Below are 23,056 nucleotides of genomic sequence, written 5' to 3'. Positions count from 1 at the left end.
TGAAGCAACCGGATCTAGAGACCAAATCAAAACCACCTGTGCAAGAGGCAGTCTGAAGAAAACCGGAAGTCATGGCGTTTACTGAGTAAACTTACACAAAGTGAGATTTTAATGTCCAGAATACGTCGACTAAGGAATGGTGAATGCATAGACAAGAGAGGCAGGAATTATGTCAACATGATGAGAGCAAAGATCCATTTCAGCTATGGTAGGAGCTGTAGTCAGAGACCGAGCCGTCTTGTGAGTTCCAAGGAAGAAGAGGATTACGCACAAAGCTGACTATCTAGGTCAAAGTAAAATGATAGTAGATTAGAAAACTTCGGCAGCAAAACTTATGTTTGTAAGAAAGTCATGAGTGAGATCAGTGCTAGAGTAACATAGACTACAATGCAAGTAAGGTCTACAAGAAATGGCAGAATCCTCTAAGGAGACTGGAAATTCATCTGCAACATGTGGAAGAAAGAGATCGCGTGAAGGTCATTAGGAAATCAGGGTCAGAGATTTATTACAAATGAGAATATGTCCAAGGTTCCAAGGTAATGGAATGTTTTTATATATGAAATTGTGTATGACAAAACCTAGAGACTAAATGCAGTAATATTGGGATTTATATGTAGGATGGAGACTTAAAATTGACAACAGGACAACAAAAATTCTAGGGTAATTTAAGCTTATGGTTAAACTAACAACTCCAATTAAAGTCGCAATGACATAGTGAGAACTGGAGTGACAATTATTTCATTGAATGGTTCTTCCGTTCATATTCAGGCGAAGCACTAAGTATTGAAAATGTGTATACCTGATTTGAATGCAAGTCTGATTCTGTTATGTGAACCAGTCATAAACAATGTTATTCGCCACCATTCATTATTGTTAGCGAGCATGTGAGATAACCTCATCATTTGGCAATTCAAACTGTTAGATCCGGCTTATTGATGGTTCGTTGTGTTGTCTTGATGCTAATGAGATGCTAATCAATGTCGATCCCGAATTTTATAATTTAACTCAACAGTGCGTTTTACATGTAATACCTCAGAAATGAATTCGACATCCGAAGTCACACTTGTCATCATGCTGACAAAGCACAGACATTAAAACTAAATATTATCTCATTGAACCACAATAAATTATTTTACAAGTATACTTTGTATTTATCTAATCTTGTTACTAAAAATGTAGCAATTTCCTTTTCATTCGTTCCACACGTTTTGCGTACACTGTACACGTGTTTGTGCCCCGTGGTGCTCGTATTTTTGTGTTTTTGAACACAAATAAGATAATGTTTGTGTGCAATATTTTAAATGTTTGGTATTCTAAACTCGTTTACTAGCTATGCATGTTACCCTAACATAAGTAATCCAGCGCGGATTCACAGCGGCAGAGTTTTGCAGATTTTCTTTACAAATTTTATATCTATTCGATCAGAGTTAGTCATAAATATGTGTGTAAGCTGCTTTCATTTATAAATCTTATAAATTATTGTACAACTCATATCTGCCAATTGAACGAATGATTCCCTTTAGATTAATACACCGCGCATGTGCAATCACTCTTTCCCAAATGATAATTATGTGAATTAATATTGGGTCGAAGACTTTCCTTTTCCCTAAGAACTTGTGCTTGTGTCATAAAAAACAGAAACTGCAAAAAAAAAATGTATTATTACTTATCGATAATGAAATGACAATTTAAGAATTGAGTAAGATGATAACAATGATGAGATCAACCACGAAAATTCATAATTACAGGGTCATTTTATCCATCATTACATCTCTTGTATCGACAAATCTCCAGAACGACCACAAATTTCAATTCTGCGACATCTGTCCATCAGCTTCATCAGATGCCTTCTCGTGTATTTTTCGAACTTTTATTTTCCTGTAGCAGCATTGCTGCACTTCCCTGTTAGTTAAGCCATACAATAGCAGATTGATTTTTCTTCTTTTTGGTTTTGGTTGTTTTGTTGTATGAAAGATTGAGTATCTTTTAAATGTGTAAACATAGATAACTCAAAATCAGATAGCCGATACACGGCTTGAAAGCGTTAGTGATAATCAACCGCAATTGAAATTTTGAGTTCTATATGTTTACATATATATATATATACAGTAATTTACTTTACAAAAACATACCTATTTACTCACTATTTACATATTTGTTTAAAAAAAAGAACTAATTTATCATTTTTTCCATGCAATTAGTAAATACATAATAAATCAGTTTGTTCGTGTTAAGTTCCTATGCTTTAGACACTATCAGTGAATGGCTCGATCAGTGATCCCTTTAATGATTATCGATATATCCCTTCAGTAATGGTTGGCGTCACTTATTCAAAGCTATCCTTCTCTGCCTACTCTAATTCTCACACATGGTAAAATGTTGGCATAACCTTGGTACCTTGCTTTAAAATTGTCCTATCCAACATCTACTAAATGACCGGTCATTTAAATTTCCTGTATTGATATAACTGGCTCCCAGATTGCCTTTGAAGTGTTTTTCAGAAGTGTAATCAAAGTTCAAAACATGCTAAGGTGTGAATATGTGACTACAGCGACAGTTTTCACCTTATACATGTCTCTGTTTATTTCTAGACCCGGGAGAATGTACATTTGTACATTACGAAACGTCAGGAGCTTTAGTTATAAATATGGCAAATCTTTGCATGTTAATGTTCCAATTAATCACATACATCATATGATTCATTGTCAGTGATAAATATTCAATATTGACATTCAGGCACTTGAAAATATCACTAGCGGTATCAAACGATAGTAGGCTAACACTCAAGCGCATTTAAACATGGTATATACTGACCTATATTTCTTAACGCAAGTATTTGTCTTCTTTACCCTAGAGACTAGGCATATATCTCGTGAAAAGAAAAGACAAATGGAAACAGCAATCAGTTCAGTGACTATATACATTATAGTATAATTATATATGATAATTTATGCGGGAAAAAAAAAACAGAAATCTGACACACTACCGTAAGTTTAAATGCTTAAAATTGAGATTTAAAAACATATATATGAAGTTTCAGTAATCAAAAATCGTTTCTGAGATATTCTTTTTGAGTACAGTATGTCCCAGTCATTGCATCCAAGGAAGGGCCGATATTTTAGCTTGTACTTCGCTTGGATACGCATATCCCAATGCGACCCTTATATAAAAGTCCATGAGCTGTCAAACAGGTATTACTCATTCAACATATCCGCAAAGCGACACATCACCTACTACATCCGTTCTTGATCCCTCCACAACCTTCCACCTACCTTCTGTTTTACACTTTACCAATAGCAGAATATGGACATGGAAATTGAACAGGTTATTACCAAAAAAAATGGTTGTGATTGAGACGAAAGAAAAAAATCTGAAAGTTATAGCAAAAACGACAAAGGCTCCTCCTACCTTAGATGTTTCTGTATTAGGTCTTGCAAGCAAGGTTTTGTAAAATAGTAATATTTCCAGTCACAATGTATTTGCATCAGAAAACGTATACAAATATGACAAAATTACCGACACGTAGCCATGCGGTTACTGTGCACGTGTTTTACCAGTTAAGAAATGAAATTTATTTTTCAACATTCATGAGGTCATATTCGCGATTCATGATCAATTTGTCCAGAAAGCCATTGTTGTTATGACCTCTTGAATGTTGAAAATTAAAATTCATTCCTCATATTTACATTTACATTATTTTTTTATTGAATAATTATAAGGGAAAGTGTCAGACAGTTCGTGGTACGACCTTACTAACCGTCATCAGAACTCAGACAAAATATAGTTCCATCTACAGCATTTATTCTGTGAGGTTTTTGGAGCGATTTTTATGTTTTGAGCATTTAGGAGACCGTAACAACATTGGGATTATATGAATATTATACGGATCGTGATTGTTTAAAAGAAAACGGAAAAAAGGAAAATCTGACGACTTGACGGCGGAGAGTACTACACGTGGTAACACGGTCCCTGCGATTACTACATACTGTGATAAGGCTGATATACTTTCTAGCATACTGGATGTTAATGATTATAAAAGGTTAACTGATCGTTACAAACACTAATGTACTACACCACAAGGGCTGGCAACGATATACAATTGTATATGGAATGAGAATAAAAAAAATAAGGACAAATACGTGATAACATGATAAAATAAAATATATATCCTTAGTATACTTACTAAGGTATATACTTTCCAACATTAAAATATCTTACGTGAATAGAGGAACATTAATATTCTACCCCAGTTCATATTTTTTGTTAATTTGTCAATGCTATAAATGAAATAAGCTTCGGTAAAGTATTTGTATAGCACGCATTTATTTTATTGCTTTGTGTTCATACATGTCGACGAGGTTGTTGAATTTGAATGAGAGGAATATTAACATTGTAATGATCTATCTTTACCATGTCACCTTTAAAGCGATATTGTCAAGGTAAGTATTTCTATTCTGTAGCATTAGAACATAAATGTTCCCAAAAGAATCAAAACACGCGATGACAAAACAGTCGAAATTTAAACGTCCAATCCGGCCCATCACCAAGGAATGGCTACCCGTCAAAAGCCTTATTGAACATAAAACGTCTTACGTTTTACAGATTTGTAGATTAAAACATTTTCAGTGAAAAAACTCGTGTATTTTCCAGTAAAAATATCGATCGATAAAATGGTGGTTTGGTTGATATTTTCGTACGTTTGATCAACGTAACAAGGTTATTTAAGGGCGCTCTGTAATTGCTTTAAGACAACTAATGGTTGATTTATAAATCGGAATTCGGCCAGTTACATAAAAAATCAATTAGCATTTGAATTGTTCTACAGATGGACAAACGCGCAACTCCAAGACTAAAACCAGACACGCATAGTTTCGAGATATATTAAGAAGAAAAAACAAACTAGAGAGAAGAGAAAAGCTGAAGATCCCAAATATTAGTAGCATCTTATGAATCAAGTAATGGAGAAAGCCCGTACGATTCCAAACACCATGCTGCTGAATGCCATGTTACGAGATGCCTAATCTTTAACAAAAAGCTCCTAGAAAATGGAAAATAGAGAAAGTATATCGGTGTATTTCTTATTATATTCTTTCTCGTGATAAAAATGCTCATAACCCTTTTACATCTTTATTTTAGTCATAAAGATACATATTTTAGCGATTATTTTATTTTATCGCTCAATTATTATTTTGCTAATAGCAAATATTTATATCATTATCTTTGACAAGTATTGTGGTTGCGCTAATTTATCGTTGCGTGAATTTCAGTTATTAGCTAATATTTGACTGCGCCAAGTTAAGTGCGTACAGTACAGCTACTGATATTTGAATATGTCATTGTCTTTTTTGATACCATCTTATACCGTTAGTTTTTGAAAACGGAAAAAAAGGATAACCATGTCCCTTTAAAATACCCGGTACAATCGAAATATTAAAAACTACCGAAGTGAGATAACGAGTCTGATTCATGTAAACAGGTGTATTATCATAATGTCACAACCGCTTCGCATGACTGGTTCGCAATCAGGAAACAGTCAACATATGAAACTCGACTCCATGTCTATATGCCATAGATGTACCACACAAAAAGTTTAGATTTTAGTATCGTCAAGCTTACCAAGAGTTTATTGGTTTGTTGTATGTGGAAGCTCAATGTCATTAAAATCATTTTAAAAGACGGATAGATGAAAATACCAGTTAGTTTTAAATTATACGCATTTTAAATGGCTCTGTAAGTGTCAATTATACTTGGAGCAGTGATTTGATTGGATGTTAGTAAAGATAGGTTAAAGATAAATCTATAACTTTGGGCTGGTTAAGTACATTTGGGTAGATTTTAAAGATATCTAACACTTTGAGCATAAGCTGATTATAATAACCATAAAATCTAGTTCAGGATGAGATATTAGTTGAACTCAAAAGAAAGAAATTGCGATATAAATTGTATTAATTTTCACCTCGTGAATAAGTACTGGGTTTTACATATGTACCTTACTAAACTGATTTAGAAAATACATGTACATGGTAGTCAAAAACATTGATAATAATGTAAAAAAAACAGTTATACCACACCTTGTTAGGGGAAATCCCTCTTGGAACGTGATCATGCTCGATAAAAAATGTGATAACCTACCATAATATAATCAAATATTTCGAAATAGAAACAGAACGACAGGAATAGCTACAGCGGTACAAACAATAAACAGGAGTTGCGATATTTATTTAGCACATGGTCTCACACGACGTCGCTTTAAAGAGGTTCTTACAGCTTTTTTTGTCTACTGCGGAAAATATGTTTCAGTTAATAAATCCTGTATTTATCCATAAAAGTTAAAGTCATGTGTTGTGTTTGTATATTCAATAAATTTCAATATTTTTTGTTTTGCTATGTGTTCTCAATTAATATAACATGGGGCTTTATGCATATTCCTAAAAAAGTGTATCAATCGAAATGAACTAAAAAAACTGTAATGTTTTCACATGTTACATTTTATCAGACAGAATGAATAAGCATTACGAAATTCAAAACTGAATTAGTTCTATATAGAGTAGTAGTCAACAATTTATTTTCTCGGCGTTTTGTTGTACTAAAGACTATTTTGCGGCGAAATATTTGCCCGAAATGATAAGAATTCTCATTTTACAATACCCATGTATATTTTGAAGTTGTAATGTATCTTAATACAACTTCAATGACGTAATAATCTCCATTAACGACTTACAAGGAATTGTTCAATTTATCAGTGAAAAGTATGTTATAACTTGAGACATAATGAATAAACAATTAATTTGTCAGTGACCGACATATCTAGTTTAGTATTGTTTAACGTCCTGTCAAGAGCTGACAGGCCACACTGTATACGAAATGCATATGTGTTATATGTTTTAGAGGCTGCGGTATGTTCAATGACTCTCTCCTTGTGATACCGCGAAACTGATGTCGAATTTGAAGTGCCACCTCACGGACACATACAGCCAAAGACACATAGGAGACAACAGGCAAACCAGTCGTCCGGTCCTAAAATGCTAAATGTTCAGCAGAATCAGCAACTAACATTTTAATAGACGCTGGTATGTCTCGGCCAGGAGAGAGAACCCAAATCCTTCCCCACACATCCCGAAGTCGTCGGGTAATGTCACCGGTAATGTAGATTCCCCGAGGAGTCCGGGATGCTTCCTCATAGTGACGAACGCTCAACAAAAGACAAAAGTTGGGGCAGTGTCAATGAAGACATTAAGAAGACAGTTGTTATGAGAAAAGAGAAAAGATAAAATCCAAAATTTAGACGCCTTTAACGACAATATACATTGAGGGCAGCCGGTACCATGCTACGCCCTACTAGCATGGCAAACTTAGACATGTCTCCGATGGTTCTACATTAGATATGCTGCAATTGATGAAAATCATTTCCATAAACATTAGCATAGAAATACCAGCTTTTTTAAATTTAAATCCCCTTTAAAATTAGTTCGTGTCAGAAAAGTGAACGTCAGTGAACGCACGATCAGAAATTGTGGGCCGGTGAACCTTTGTTAGATTCATTCGAAGATTTGTTTTCTCTTTTTTTTTCATATCAATTATCTAAACTCAATACGACATCAATTTAGTTGTGAAATAGACTTAAATCTAGACTATGTAATAGGGTATATAATTACATGAGGTCAACATGTCGATCTGTATATTTTCTATCGCACCAACCATAACGTGTTCGTGTGAAGTCGAGCGAATACAATCACATGCACGAGTATTTCTACACTCGTTTTCACGCCAATGTACCATGGAGAGCACTTCAAACACTTAGACTGCAATCTCAACAGCAAATATCAAACAGACACCATAATATGAGGATATGACTCACTAACCCAAGAAATGGAGAATATGGAATGAGATGTGAGGTTGATATCGAAGGTTAACCACAATACAAGTGTTTATTGTATCGGTAAACTGTTTTGTTTGATTCGTCAAAAGCATGTACTAAAGTTCGACCCAATAGTCTTATTTTGTAGACTTAACAAGTCCCAGTTTAATGTATATAAAAACTATATTTCTTTACACTTGATCACACTGATTAGGTCAGCGGGGCGTTCCACAGCTCCGCACTCTTTGTAAGGGTATTGCATATTTACAAGGAAATTAATACGTTAATTAGAAGTGCATATATCTTAAGCTGTCAATTTTTTTCTTTTATGTATTTCATTGTTTTACACATAAGCTGTAAACAGTAAAGAATTTAATTTTTCAAACGATGAAGTATTGGGGTCGGTATATATTAGCGGGCTGAAGTTAGCAGCGGATTCGTTATTCGTTATTGGGGATTCGAATAACGAATCCACTGCTAACTTCAGCCCGCTGTATATATTCGCGAAGTCACATCGAACGGGTCATTAAACATTTAGCATTTTATAATATCTTAATAGGATATCTAATATCTTCATATCGCCACTAATGCATGGCGCATGCGTATAATCAATACATAGGATTACGCTTGCTCTGTTCTAGAGAAGAAAAGAACAGAAAGGAAAAGTGGACGGTAAAATGAGAAAAGAAAAAAAGGTTTGGTTTGGTTCTATATTGTTCAATGTGTTTAACAGCTAATGTCAGTTTAGGGGTGTCACTCCTGTGTGCGAGATGCATGCTTGTGGTGAATGTGTGTGTATGTTTTGGGAGGCTGGGGTATGTACGTGCTTGCCTGCTTTTGATAGCGCAAAACTGATACCGACTTTATAATAATACCTTACCGCCAAAAACAACTAAAAGTACCCCTCACCCGGTCATATTATACTTGCCAATAAAGTCTGCAAAACTGACTGATAAAAGCAAAAATTAAAAATAGAGGCAGTGACAAAGAAGACATCAGAAAGAATCCAGTTGCTAGAAAGAAGAGAAAATATAAGATCCCAAATTTAATCGCCTCTTTCGATCACGTAATGGGTGCAATAGGTACAATTCTTACGCCCTATCAACAGAGAACAGACAAAAAGGACTGACGAAGGTTTGAGCAGATATCTTACCGAGGTGCTTAGCACGTTTATAAGTAAAGACTGAGTATAGACTGATGTATTGAGAAAGGTCTGGAACTCTTCCACCTGCAAAAATTGATCAATTTCATTCAAAGTGTCGTCAAAATTTTACCAGAAAAGATCTTCAACGGCGATAGTCTTAATCAAAAGTGAAGATAGTGACCGTTAACCTGACACCAAAAAGTCATGCGAAAAATATTGTGTCTTTCGCGCGCAACTTCGAAACTCTGAAAAAAAGGAAATTTGGTGACACTTTGAATGAAATTCACCCATATTGCCAGCGAAAGAGTTCCATACATTTTTCTGTATAGTCTATAATTGACAATAATTTTGTAAAACGTGGTGATCAATCACATGTTGTTAATCCAACCAAACACGTCAACTCGCCAGCGTTAATACTTTTTTTTAAATGTTAAATACGTGTGATCTCTCCTGCAGAGGAACTAATTTGCAAATTAACCCACGATCTCTTGCTAAGGAACCATGTTTACAAACTGCGATGTATATATCCGTTCATATGTAGCAACAGTAAAGATATCAATAGGCACCGGTAGAGCGATGACGTTGTAGGGAGGCGGATGTGCGTATTATACTTACGTACGTGCAAAGCATCTGAACCAACCGTATAATCAGTTAACAACTTAAAAGGAACGGCTAATGATAGTTTCGTCAAGGAAAAAGACACTTAACAACTGATGAGCAACCCCACAGACGAACAATGTTCAATCCAATTGTTTGATCAATAAAATATATTGAAATGAAATGAAACACACCTGTTAACATGCCTATCTCACAATATACTTAATTGTTTTACAACTCTCTTACAAAGGTCGACTTCAGTATAAAACGGACAAAAGTGCACAGCGCCGTACCACACCACACAGGCACTTAAAGAGCAACGAATATGAAAAATTCAAACACAACTTTCCCAACGGAGTTTGAGCAAAACCAACAAAGAATACCGAACTATTAACAAAACCATAATTGTAAGTCAAAAGAGAGACAAAATACTATCAAAAAATACATTTCCATGGAAAAGTAAGAGGAGAATAAGATCAGGTGTTAGAGGAGATTAAACACTACTTACCAGTGACACTAAAATGAAGGTTGAGAGTAATTTGAGATACGAATCCATATCTTAACTCTCTCCATGTCATACACATACATCCTTAGAGACACATGCTTCATAGTGTAGTAGATATCGTATTTCATCAGTCGCTTTGAAAATTGTAAGTATGTGTTTCAGCAAATAAGCGCATTATAAAATTGAAATGAAACAGGAACACGACTGTGCATGACGGTTGTTTCAGGGACAAAATTCTTGCTATTGTGACAGCGTGGGTGGGGAAGAATAGTCTTCACACTATTTTATATAAGGCAGAATAACCCACTGTCTAACCAAATGCTTTGAAATTTAACGCGTTTATAATTGTAAAAATCAGAACTACTTGAATATTGACAGACATGAATGCAATTTTTTTTATATTGCGTATAAGATTTTCTCATATTAACAAAATATATCAACCATATTAGATATTATATACCCAAAATAAAATTATAACAAAACTGTAATTTAGGTTCTTTATTGTTTCAGATATAACTGCTTGTAAGCAGAACGCTGTGTATGCGCGTTTCTCAAGAAAAAACAATTAATGATTCAGCATGCCAGTGATTACCAATTATATCAAGAACGTGAGGAAAAAGGTTTTGCGGGATATCGATGTTAGTTATAGTGGGCCAGTAGTTCAGATAACCTGTAAAAATATAGAAAAAATTATAATTACCATGTGATGGAGTCCTTGAAAATGTCAAAACAGGTTGCATGAAAAAACGTCTATTTAAAGGCGAGTGACATACAAAATATTCTTAATGTTTCTTCTCACAATAGCAGTAATGTTCAGGCGTATTGAAATGTACATGGTGATCGCCAACCCTATTAACTAGACCTGTGTCCCTACATTACTTGCTTCTGTTTGTTGAGGAATCATCATGGACAGCTCGATTGCATTATTTCTCCTGTGAGAAGGATATTTGAAGTATTGCAGTTACAAAACCTGCCTTCCCAGTGACTGCCTCGTTATTTTTTCTCCTTATGCTTATGAAAATTGGGAAAACGCAACTTGGATTGCGAAATGGCGAGACTTCTGCCATGAAAGGGATACTCTCAGGAATTGTAATGGAAAAAAATCATGTACTTGATTTATGATATCCATGACAGAAATATTTCAATGGTCCCGTACAGTGAAACGGTCAATTGGCTTTTTATTGTGTTTCCTTTAAGCATGTAAATATAAACAAAAGCAACTGTTCAGCTTCCAATCGCTCCTAATTTGGAACTAAATTGTAACGGATAACAGTGTGTGCCCCTTCAAAGAGGAAGGGAAGTTTTATTGTCTTGGAATGCGTGTGTTGTGAAGGAGTTCGAACTTTCGTGGCTGTTGGGGGCTATGGTAATGCCCAAATTTACATTTATATATTTGATAGTAATTGCCTGCAATTTCCGTGAAAACAAATACATTGATCAGAATGAAAATGTACATGTACACAGCCCATTTGACAAAAAACAACATGACGAACAATCATGTTAGTCGTACTGAATAGCTACTACAATCACCTGAATATCATATGATTTGGTTGAGAATAAAACGAGAGCTGAAAAAAAATATATCATGAGACACATTATTACATGCGATCGGTTGATCAGATTGAACAGATGTGGCAAAACATATACATAGACTACATCAGACAACCGTACATGTCGATTCCAGCACGAATTAAATAAGTCATCAGAATGAAGGTGAATTTCACCATACATGAAGTAAGAGAATGTAGCTAATTTGAATATTAGAATGTAAACAAACCGCCGCCATATTGGAAATGGCGAACACTTCTGTCTACTGTATATGTACACTAAGAACAATTCATGTGACCAAGAATGAAATATTTAACCCCAGCCTCTGTTCTCCAGGTCATTACCCCTGTGATGTGGACGCTGAACAGCTGATAAGATTATCGAGGTTAGACAAAATCAGTCGCCAAAACAACAGCTTAATAAAAAAAAAAATAATTCGCCTACCCTACCGCCTACGTAAAATATCATTTTTCAAAGAATCTTACAAATTTACACCATTTTCATACAGCGAAAAGAACAATTAGCAGAGTATTTTACCGGGTTTTTGTTAAAAGAAAACAGTTTTCCATTTAGAATTATTTTCAAAACTCAAAGATATAAATTTTTGTCAATGGCAACATGCATTGTATTAACAAATCGTAGTTTTTTTTTTTATTATTACTATTACAAGCTAACCGGTAATAAGTATTTATATATATATTAAAGTATTTAAAATGTTGCCATATACATCCACTTAAAGAATAAATATAAAACAAAAAATATTGTGTGAACAGTAGCATTATATTCTAATACTTTTACATCTAGGGAAAGCATGGTCTTTCGTTGAATGATATGTGCAGTATTTTGCAATCTATAGTTACATTATCTTTAACATTATAATATCTCTGCAAGAAGGTAGAAAATTGTAGTAATCAAGACAAATCTGCCGTGGATATAAACATTTATTATGAAGTGTTTACGAAAGGATACGATCGTAACGTGGACCTGTGGCCAGGGTCAGCTGATCATGAGGGAAGTCGGATCCGACCTGCATACCAGTCAATTTTAAACAAAGATGCATTGTACATGAGAACAGAGACTTGTATATCAGGTATATACGTTTCTGATGAGAAGTACAAATATTCTTAATAGAAAAATCCCGCGGATAAGCAATTAGATCGACTATGGTTGAGAAGATGAATTATTTAATATGACCATAACTGTAATCTGGAAAACGAAAGTAGGTCTAGCCCAACTAGGTGAAGCAAATGCTGCTATTTTCGCAATAACTGTTCGTTTTACTTGATACGATAGCTATGAACCTAATCAGTGTTACCTTCCGTTATATTTTAGCACATTGGTGTCTCAAAAAATGCGAAAATAATCCGGTATAATGTTCAATGATCTTCTGTTTTTATTATCGTCATGCATGTTTTCCGGGTCACGTTCTAATAGCATGTGCACTTCCGGTTACGTCATCAAATTCATTTCCCGCGAATTTATTGGGAAATCTAAATCAACACTTGAAATGAAATGAAATTGAAGAAATAAAAAAAAATGTCTAAATAAAAATATTGTGATTAGTATTTAGTGCAACATTAAAGTTTCATCGTAAATAATTGCTACGATATGCTAACCTAAAGCATAAGTAATTGAAATCAAATTATTCTAAAATTCACATTTCGTTTCTATTATAATCTTAAAATTTGCATCACAAGATCGTTTAGAAGCTTTGCAGTACTGACTCTTTCAAACGCCCAGATGCTTTGATTTGAGCAAAGATGGCGACCTGAAGCTGTGTGGCGGTTTGGATTGGAATTAAATTGCGTATATTTCGGCAAGTAAACATCGTACAAGGTTCCCGTGTGGTCAGATCATCTAATTTTGTCATTATGTATTCAGAACAGTTGTTGTTTAGTCGCTACCGTCATTAACATAAAAATTCGGATTATTATATAAATACTTATTTAATTACTATACAGGTATAGCTAGATAAGTAGTAGAAACTCCAAGCACTAGATATATGATAGACAGTTTGATAACATACTTCGGTATATCAAAATGCCATTATATGCGCAGGCAAGTTGGCGAACTGAAACAAAAATGGCGTGCACGCCTCCCCGAGTTAGTGATTAGCTATAGTAGGTCAATCGGCGAGAAAATGAGGACATCGTATAATTATCGACTAGTTGGAACGATGGAAGAATGCGAAGGAGTCCGCGTCAGTCAAGTCGAACGAGTAATTCGCATTGCTTCTAGAAAGTTCTGCGGGATATACTGATTGTGGACTCTACAGACTGACAGGTTAGTAATGAAGTTCTGATCGAATTTAAACTTGTCACCGTGCTGTCAAATCTCAGACACTTTAACTAAATATAACCACATAGAACCACAATAAATAATTTTACAAGTGTCTTATCTTTAGCCATTTCCTTCATTCACACTCATGTAAACATCAGTTTGTAAACAGGCACACGTGTTTGCACGTTTTGGTGCTCATGTTAAAGCGACTTTGTGCACGAGTAAGACAATGTTTGTGTATAATATTCTAAATGTTTTTCGACATTCTTAACTCATTTACTAGCTAGGCATGTTACCATAAAAACATAATATAGGTAATTGAGGGAAAAGGGGCAATAATTTGGTTTATCATCACAAACGATCAAACATTCAAACGAAGGAATGCCTCTTTAAAGATTGGCTACCCAAAGAAATATTATAGATCCTCTACCTACAGTAATGTTATATATGCACTACCTACAGTAATATTATATATCCTCTACCTACAGTAATATTATATATCCACTTCCTACAGTAATATTAAAGATCAACTACCTACAGTAATATTATAGATCCTCTACCTAGATTAATATTATAGATCCACTACCTACATTAATGTTTAGATCCACTACCTACAGTAATATTATAGATTCACTACCTACAGTAGTATTATAGATCCACTTCCTACAGTAATATTATAGATCCACTACCTACAGTAATATTATAGATCCACTACTTACAGTAATATTATAGATCCACTAGCTACAGTAATATTATAGATCAGCTACCTACAGTAATATTATAGATCCACTACCTACAGTAATATTATAGATCCACTACCTACAGTAATATTATAGATCCACTACCTACAGTAATATTATAGATCCACTACCTGTAGTATATTATAGATCCACTACCTACAGTAATGATATATATCCACTACCTACAGTAATATTATAGATCCACTACCTACAGTAATATTATAGATCCACTACCTACAGTAATATTATAGATCCACTACCTACAGTAATATTATATATCCACTACCTACAGTAATATTATATATCCACTACCTACAGTAATATTATAGATCCACTACCTACATTAATGTTTAGATCCACTACCTACAGTAATATTATAGATCCACTACCTACAGTAATATTATAGATCCACTAGCTACAGTAATATTATAGATCCACTAGCTACAGTAATATTATAGATCCACTACCTACATTAATGTTTAGATCCACTACCTACATTAATATTATAGATCCACTACCTACAGTAATATTATAGATCCACTACCTACAGTAATATTATAGATCCACTAGCTACAGTAATATTATAGATCCACTACCTACAGTAATATTATAGATCCACTACCTACAGTAATATTATAGATCCACTACCTACATTAATGTTTAGATCCACTACCTACAGTAATATTATAGATCCACTACCTACAGTAATATTATAGATCCACTACCTACATTAATGTTTAGATCCACTACCTACAGTAATATTATAGATCCACTACCTACAGTAATATTATAGATCCACTAGCTACAGTAATATTATAGATCCACTAGCTACAGTAATATTATAGATCCACTAGCTACAGTAATATTATAGATCCACTAGCTACAGTAATATTATAGATCCACTAGCTACAGTAATATTATAGATCCTCTACCTACAGTAATATTATATATCCACTACCTACAGTAATATTATAGATCCTCTACCTACAGTAATATTATAGATCCACTACCTACAGTAATATTATAGATCCACTAACTACAGTAATATTATAGATCCACTAACTATAGTATATTATAGATCCACTACCTACAGTAATATTATAGATCCTCTACCTACAGTATTATTATAGATCCTCTACCTAGATTAATGTTTAGATCCACTACCTACAGTAATATTATAGATCCTCTACCTACAGTAATATTATAGATCCACTACCTACAGTAATATTATAGATCCACTAACTACAGTAATATTATAGATCCACTAACTATAGTATATTATAGATCCACTACCTACAGTAATATTATAGATCCTCTACCTACAGTAATATTATAGATCCTCTACCTAGATTAATGTTTAGATCCACTACCTACAGTAATATTATAGATCCACTACCTATAGTATATTATAGATCCACTACCTACAGTAATATTATAGATCCACTACCTACAGTAATATTATAGATCCACTACCTACAGTAATATTATAGATCCACTACCTACAGTAATATTATAGATCCACTACCTACATTAATGTTTAGATCCACTACCTACAGTAATATTATAGATCCACTACCTACAGTAATATTATAGATCCACTACCTACAGTAATATTATAGATCCACTAGCTACAGTAATATTATAGATCCACTAACTACAGTAATATTATAGATCCACTAACTACAGTAATATTATAGATCCACTAACTATAGTATATTATAGATCCACTACCTACAGTAATATTATAGATCCTCTACCTACAGTAATATTATAGATCCTCTACCTACAGTAATATTATAGATCCACTACCTATAGTAATATTATAGATCCACTACCTACAGTAATATTATAGATCCACTACCTACAGTAATATTATAGATCCACTACCTACAGTAATATTATAGATCCACTAGCTACAGTAATATTATAGATCCACTAACTACAGTAATATTATAGATCCACTAACTATAGTATATTATAGATCCTCTACCTACAGTAATACTATATATCCTCTACCTACAGTAATATTATAGATCCACTACCTACAGTAATATTATATATCCTCTACCTACAGTAATATTATATATCCTCTACCTACAGTAATATTATAGATCCACTACCTACAGTGATATTATAGATCCTCTACCTACAGTGATATTATAGATCCTCTACCTACAGTAATATTATATATCCACAACCTACAGTATATTATAGATCCACTACCTACAGTAATATTATAGATCCTCTACCTACAGTAATATTATATATCCACTACCTACAGTGATATTATATATCCACTACCTACAGTGATATTATATATCCTCTACCTACAGTAACATCGTCGTTGTTGTTGTTGTCGTTGTCTTTGTCGTTGTCGTTGTCGTTGTCGTTGTCGTTGTCGTTGTTGTTCTTGTTGTTGTTGTTGGAAATTCGTGCCAAGCCACTTTGTTTATAACACTAATGATAACGCGAGGGCTATGTATGGACGTGTTCGGTGATTTCCATAGATAAATGTAATAGTCATTTAATTCAGCCTAGATAGCCAGGCCTAGATGGCCTGTTACCCTGCACGCATGCTTTCCCTTTCTGTAGTTTAATTAAGCTTGGTTCAAATGGTGGAAGGCCCTTTAAATTCCACGTGATGTCAGCCTATATTTTTTCTTCGTAACACTTATATGATCGTTATTTGATCTTGTTACTTATTTTCCTTTAATTTTCATTAAAAACACCTTAAAGACAAGCTCATATTTGTGTATTGTAATTCGAAAACATTTTAGAAAGGGGCATATTTTCATGTTTTAATTTGACATGGCTGGCCATTCCTATATAAAACAGTTCTTTGGTGATAATAATTTTCGTGTGCTCGCTTTGTTGTGATATAGTGATTCGTTGACAACTAATGGAATACATAAAACTTGTTGTAGAGTATAGTAATAATCAATATAGTAAAGGGGACAGATTGGCGAGCCAACTTAGCATGTAATGTTGTAAAGAGACGCCAGAAATACATTAAAGTTGCCTAGCTTAAATTGAAATACAAAATTCTTCGAAGATAATTCTAAATTAATTTTAGATATAGAAATGAATTAAATATACATTTGAATTACATAGATATTTCATATCATTTGTCAATGAAGACGCAGAATTGATATCTACAAATAAATTAAATGTCTATTACCATGTCGCGTTTACCTACCCAGTGTGGTGTATCTTCCATAATCCCCAAATCATTAGCCATCTACGGGCATTCCGGATGTGACAAGCGTCATCAAAACGGCGCAACTTGGGGTTCAATAGAAATACTGCTTTAATATAACTTCTCAGCGTAGCGGTACGCCTATTCATATCTATATTTATCGTAGCCTCAGTTTATAAAAAAAGGCATAGGATCGAAATATCGCCAAAATTAAATGGCAATGTTCACTATGTACGTTGACGTTTATTGTTACGGAGATTTTCAGTCTGTGCTTTCTTATCGCTTTTTATTTCGAGCATAGGATAAATGTATCACCGTCTTTCCCAAGAAATAAAACTGACCATAGGGGACCTTAGAATCACATCATCATATGTTATATCGATGATATAAAATTACATTATCAGTGGTATGACATTCATTAATAGTGACTAAAATGTCACCTTTACACGATGCTCACCTGTGTTCCGCGTGGTTGTTTCATATGACAGGACTGAGCGAGGATAATGATAATAATAAATATTTTTGCAGTTTTATATACCACTACAGCAACATAGCCGTCTGAAAGCAGTTCATAAATCATTACATGTTGGGTCTTTAGCAACCAGCCAATGTCTTTCTGAACATACAGGCGGAATCACAAAGGATTAAAGTATATTGTTCAATAAAAAAACACAGCCTCGAAGTAGCGACCCGAAGGATCACGTAGCCTTGCTCCCTACCACAAGACCACTGTGCATCCTACATGTCTAGACAGATACCACTTACAGAGGCGTCGTCAAAACGGACACCTCTTGATGTTGAGGAAACGCTAAACCACAATTTCATTCAGCATGCGCGCGCATAGCTGACGTTTCCTCGGCCATTAAATGGCCTTCAATTACTCAGTTATATCTGTGTCATCCTGGTAAATACTACCCGAATGTACCGCTCGGCCAGAGAGATCTCTTAATTCAGCTTGATCGGTTCAAGAGCGTACAACTTGTAAGCCAGAGATCACGGGTTTGATCCTAAAGGAGACAATTTAACATCATTAACATCAGAAATGATGAGGTTAATATGTATGAATCAAATTAAAATTACCTTATTCTGTGTTTTAGGCCGCAAAACGATATAAAACCCCAACCAAATGTAGCGGGACTGGACTGGGTCGATCATCAGTGACCAGGTAGCTCAATTGGTAGAGCATCCGGCTTGTGTTCGGAGGTTCCGGGTTCGAACCCCGGTCTGGTCGCTAAATTTTCTCCTCTCCTGTTAAAAAATTGGCGCCCAGCTAAAATACCCATGGTGGTGGTATAAGGGTCTCGTGTGTCTTCGAGGGCGAAGACTCGGAAAAAATGAGGGAGGTGTGTAGCGGGACTGGACTGGGTCGATCATCGGTGACCAGGTAGATCAATTGGTAGAGCATCCGGCTAGTGTTCAGAGGTCCCAGGTTCGAACTCCGGTCTGGCCGCTACATTTTCTCCTCTCCTGTTACACAAATATCAGTTCCCTTCGGTCCCGGTACAACTTGTCACTTTCTTTCGCAAACGTAGCGTTACTTACATCTAGTTTTGGTTGTTGACTAAATGATGTGAATAGATAGTTTATCTATTTAACGTCGATTTGAAAATATACAGACGTCTCTTCAGATAAATTCTGCCTAATGAATTTTAAAAAGGTTAAGTTAAAATATATCATATACATCTCACAGTTAATCATCATGCAAGTGAATATCTGGAATATGTCGTTTTGTATGTAACTGTGTCCATCGGTCGGAAGTTGTTTTATGTATGGTATGGAGAATAAAAATAGTTGAACTGCAATACGTGTTCGCAATCAAGCGATCCTCAAAATACGTAAAATACGTCCGGAATGCATAAGGAGGTATCCACCATTTTCATGTAAGCATGACTGAGCCGTGGAGAAAAGGCATTGTCTACACATAATTAGATACATTATTATGTAGTATTTTTGTAAACCTTCGAATCATGTGTCCTATCATATGCTTGTGTCCATTTATGCGACACACGAAACACTTGTATAGCTTTCTCGTTTAAATCTAAACTAACACATTGTAGGTAGAATTCATCGTGATCGACATATCAGAGAATTTGAAATATCATAAATTCGCACTTATATATATAAACTCTATGTCCACCTGTTTCAGGTATTGTAATCAACAACACTTGTAATATTCCGAATTGTCAGTATAAAACTACATAATACAGCTGTTTCGTTCTTTTTAGGGATCGGTCATTATTGATGGAGTTGGGAAAGGGGTGTCACAGCGAAAAAGCCGAAAAGGAAGTTTCCGAAATTAGAATGCGTCTAAACAATTAGTAAATTATAGAAGGGGTGTGATGTGTACCTATGATAGCATTATGCATGCTACGATCAAATAAAAAAACACTATTTCTACAAATCAGATATCATTCAAAATACTGTCTTTATAATCTACCTCTAGCTAAGATAAACACACAGGTCGAACTTACCTTTTTATCACAATCCCTGTCACACAGGAGTTAATCTTTATAACGCACCTGGACGACACAGATCTTCTTACCGTACTAAAGTGGTAATATCATGTAAAGGTACGACGGTCCCAGCCCGTGTCCGGTCCGGTGTTTCTGTGTATACAGCTACACCTTGTTTACCATTACAGTTCATGTATTGATCGTCACCCGCCGTGTGTAGATAAGCCACAATGATCGATACGTGGAGACTACATATATCTCATTGTGTCCACTACCCGACGATTTCTTACACTTTCTCCACACTCTATACTGTATTTATTACTTTCTCATTATTTGACATGTACTGTATATATATTTAGCATTTCCTTTATTTAAATAACTAAACATCCTTTAGCACGATTTGATTCGTAAGATTTCATTGTATATCGAAAGTTAAAAATATTTTGTTGGGAAGTTCATGGGATTTTATGTGTATAAAGACTTGTTACGCACCGCGAGGCGGCCATTCACACTTTTTACCTATATGCCTCCGCCCTTGTTTACGAAGACATGTTTGTTCCTGCATCTTCAGGAACTGTCTAATTTAGCAAGGGTAAAATCTACAATTCACGACCCAATAGATATGAATTGGGTCAGACGAACTTTGGCATGCGTCATTGCATTCTGCAAATACATATACCTATGTATTGTGAATACTTAAAATTTGGCGTGTTTTTTTTTGGAGGGGGGGGGGGGGGGGGGGGGGGGGGGGGGGGGGGGGGGGTCTCCTATTTTCTTAGTGCAAAATTGTCCATGAAATAGCAATACGGCTTTGATATAACGTGTTGTGGCGGTGCGTTCATGGTTTATCGTACATGTATTATTAGTTGATACACGAGCACAGGGAACGTCGGCAACATTAAATGTCAATTTTCTCTATAAATGTTAAAGTTTAATGTTGCGGAAATTTCAATCTGGGTTTTTTTCATTGCTTGTCCGTGTTATATCGGACTTCATTAAACATATCACCGGTTATCCCAAGAAATAAAACTGACCATAGTGGACATTAGAATCCTGTCACCGTATGTTTTATATATTCTATAAAATTTCATTAGGAGTTGTACATTAATTTCTCTTACCCTGCACAGGGATATCCACAGCTTTACCCGTGTGAGATTTTCCTTTCTCACATCTCACATCATACTTCACAGACTCGCTATATGACGCTGCTCACAATAACGTAACGGCATCATTTTACGTTGAGTAACCAAGTCGTAAATGATGACGTCATACATATTGACGCACATTCCAAGGAGCATTGAAGCCAAGTGGTGCGATGAAAACCGTTCATAAAAACTTACTTTTGATTGCAAGTACGTGAGAAAAATAATTAAGCATTGAACTGTTACCAAATGGCAGTATAAAGTCGATATGAATATAATTTTGGTGACAGATAAATAGATGTTAGGGCGATATGAAATATTTATCTGTCACCCATATTGTATCCATATCGACTGTATACTACCATTTGGTAACAGTTCAATGCTTATATTTACATTCATACAGATTTTTTATTTTCTGTAAATTAAGACGCGCTTAAATTTGCCGCATAACCTATCACTGACGTCATCAAGTTCAAATGTCGGAACAACCGAAATTTCGATGTGGCTTCTGTAAATAAATGCTTGCATTCGAAAGCTCTCTAGGCCGAAAGTAACTGGCGGCCATTGTTCAACACTGACCGAATCACTGTAAATTGTGGTTTACTAACGACATATAGGCAAATGCAACACAGAATGTAAATATTCAATCATAGGTCTGTTCCGCGAACATGGATATCTCAACCCTCGACAAGCCTCGTGCTGACTGGCCAAACTCTTATACTCGGGTTGAGATATCCCTGTCCACGGAACAGACCCATGTTAGATTTTATTAATCTCGACCTGAGGAGAAGATTCTTAAGTTGCCAAACACGAGGCTGGCCGAGTGTTTGGCAGCTTAATTATCTTACCCAGAGGGGTGTTGTTGCTGTGACGTCATTGTAGTGTTAACGTGACGAAATACAATTGTTGAGAACGTGAGAAGAGCGCGTGTAGCTTGTGTTTTCCCTAGGGTGAGATTAATAGAATCTGTCACCCCTTTTGGGGTGAGATAGGAGGATCTCAACCCGAGGGGAGTGATTTTTAAATTCCCAAACACGAGACTTGCCGAGTGTTTGGGAACTTAACAATCTCCCCCGAGGGTTAAGATCCCCCTATCTCATTCCCAAAAAGGAGTGAATGGTTATGTTTCTCTTACCCTGTTTTCCAATCGTAGTGTGAACCAAATCCAAACGTATGTAAACAACAACACGTGGACCGTGGTGACTGTTGTGATAAGGCTGCAGCAGACGCTTTACACCTTACGATGTTGATTTCATACAAAATATATTTCCAATAAGCTTGTTAAAAAGAACACCAAACACACGCTTAACTCTGATAATTAATAATTATCTTACTTTTGTGAATAATACTGATATTAACACTCAAACGTTCCGGGTCAGGTCATAGTGACGTCACCCTATCGAGAACAAGAGCACGTTCAAAGAGCAAGTCGTGCAGGTTGTCTTTTCTCTAGGGTGAGATAAGAAAAAACTGCGGATATCTCTGTCCAGGGTAAGAGAGAAGAAAATCTCACCCCGGTAAAATTGTTGATATCCCCGTCCAGGGTAAGAAAAAACCAATCCCACACACAGGGGGTAATGAAAGCTGGCACGC

General features: G+C 35.2%; 1 protein-coding gene and 1 non-coding gene across 2 annotated transcripts in view; one reads left to right on the top strand and one right to left on the bottom strand.

Moving 5' to 3' along the window:
* The window catches only part of LOC117333273 (tctex1 domain-containing protein 1-B-like), a 40,579-nt gene extending 20,068 nt beyond the window's left edge, over positions 1-20,511 (bottom strand). Inside the window, exon 1 of the mRNA XM_033892493.1 lies at positions 20,340-20,511. The gene's annotated coding sequence lies outside the window, so the exon portion shown is untranslated. The remainder of the gene's footprint in view (positions 1-20,339) is intronic.
* Positions 19,028-19,099, top strand: Trnat-ugu. Its single transcript has one exon. It is a non-coding gene; the product is annotated as a tRNA-Thr (tRNA).
* Positions 20,512-23,056: the final 2,545 nt, after the last annotated feature.

The sequence above is a fragment of the Pecten maximus genome, chromosome 8 (genome assembly GCF_902652985.1).
Source record: "Pecten maximus chromosome 8, xPecMax1.1, whole genome shotgun sequence".
NCBI lineage: Eukaryota > Metazoa > Mollusca > Bivalvia > Pectinida > Pectinidae > Pecten > Pecten maximus.
This window is presented reverse-complemented; position numbering and strand designations above follow the sequence as displayed.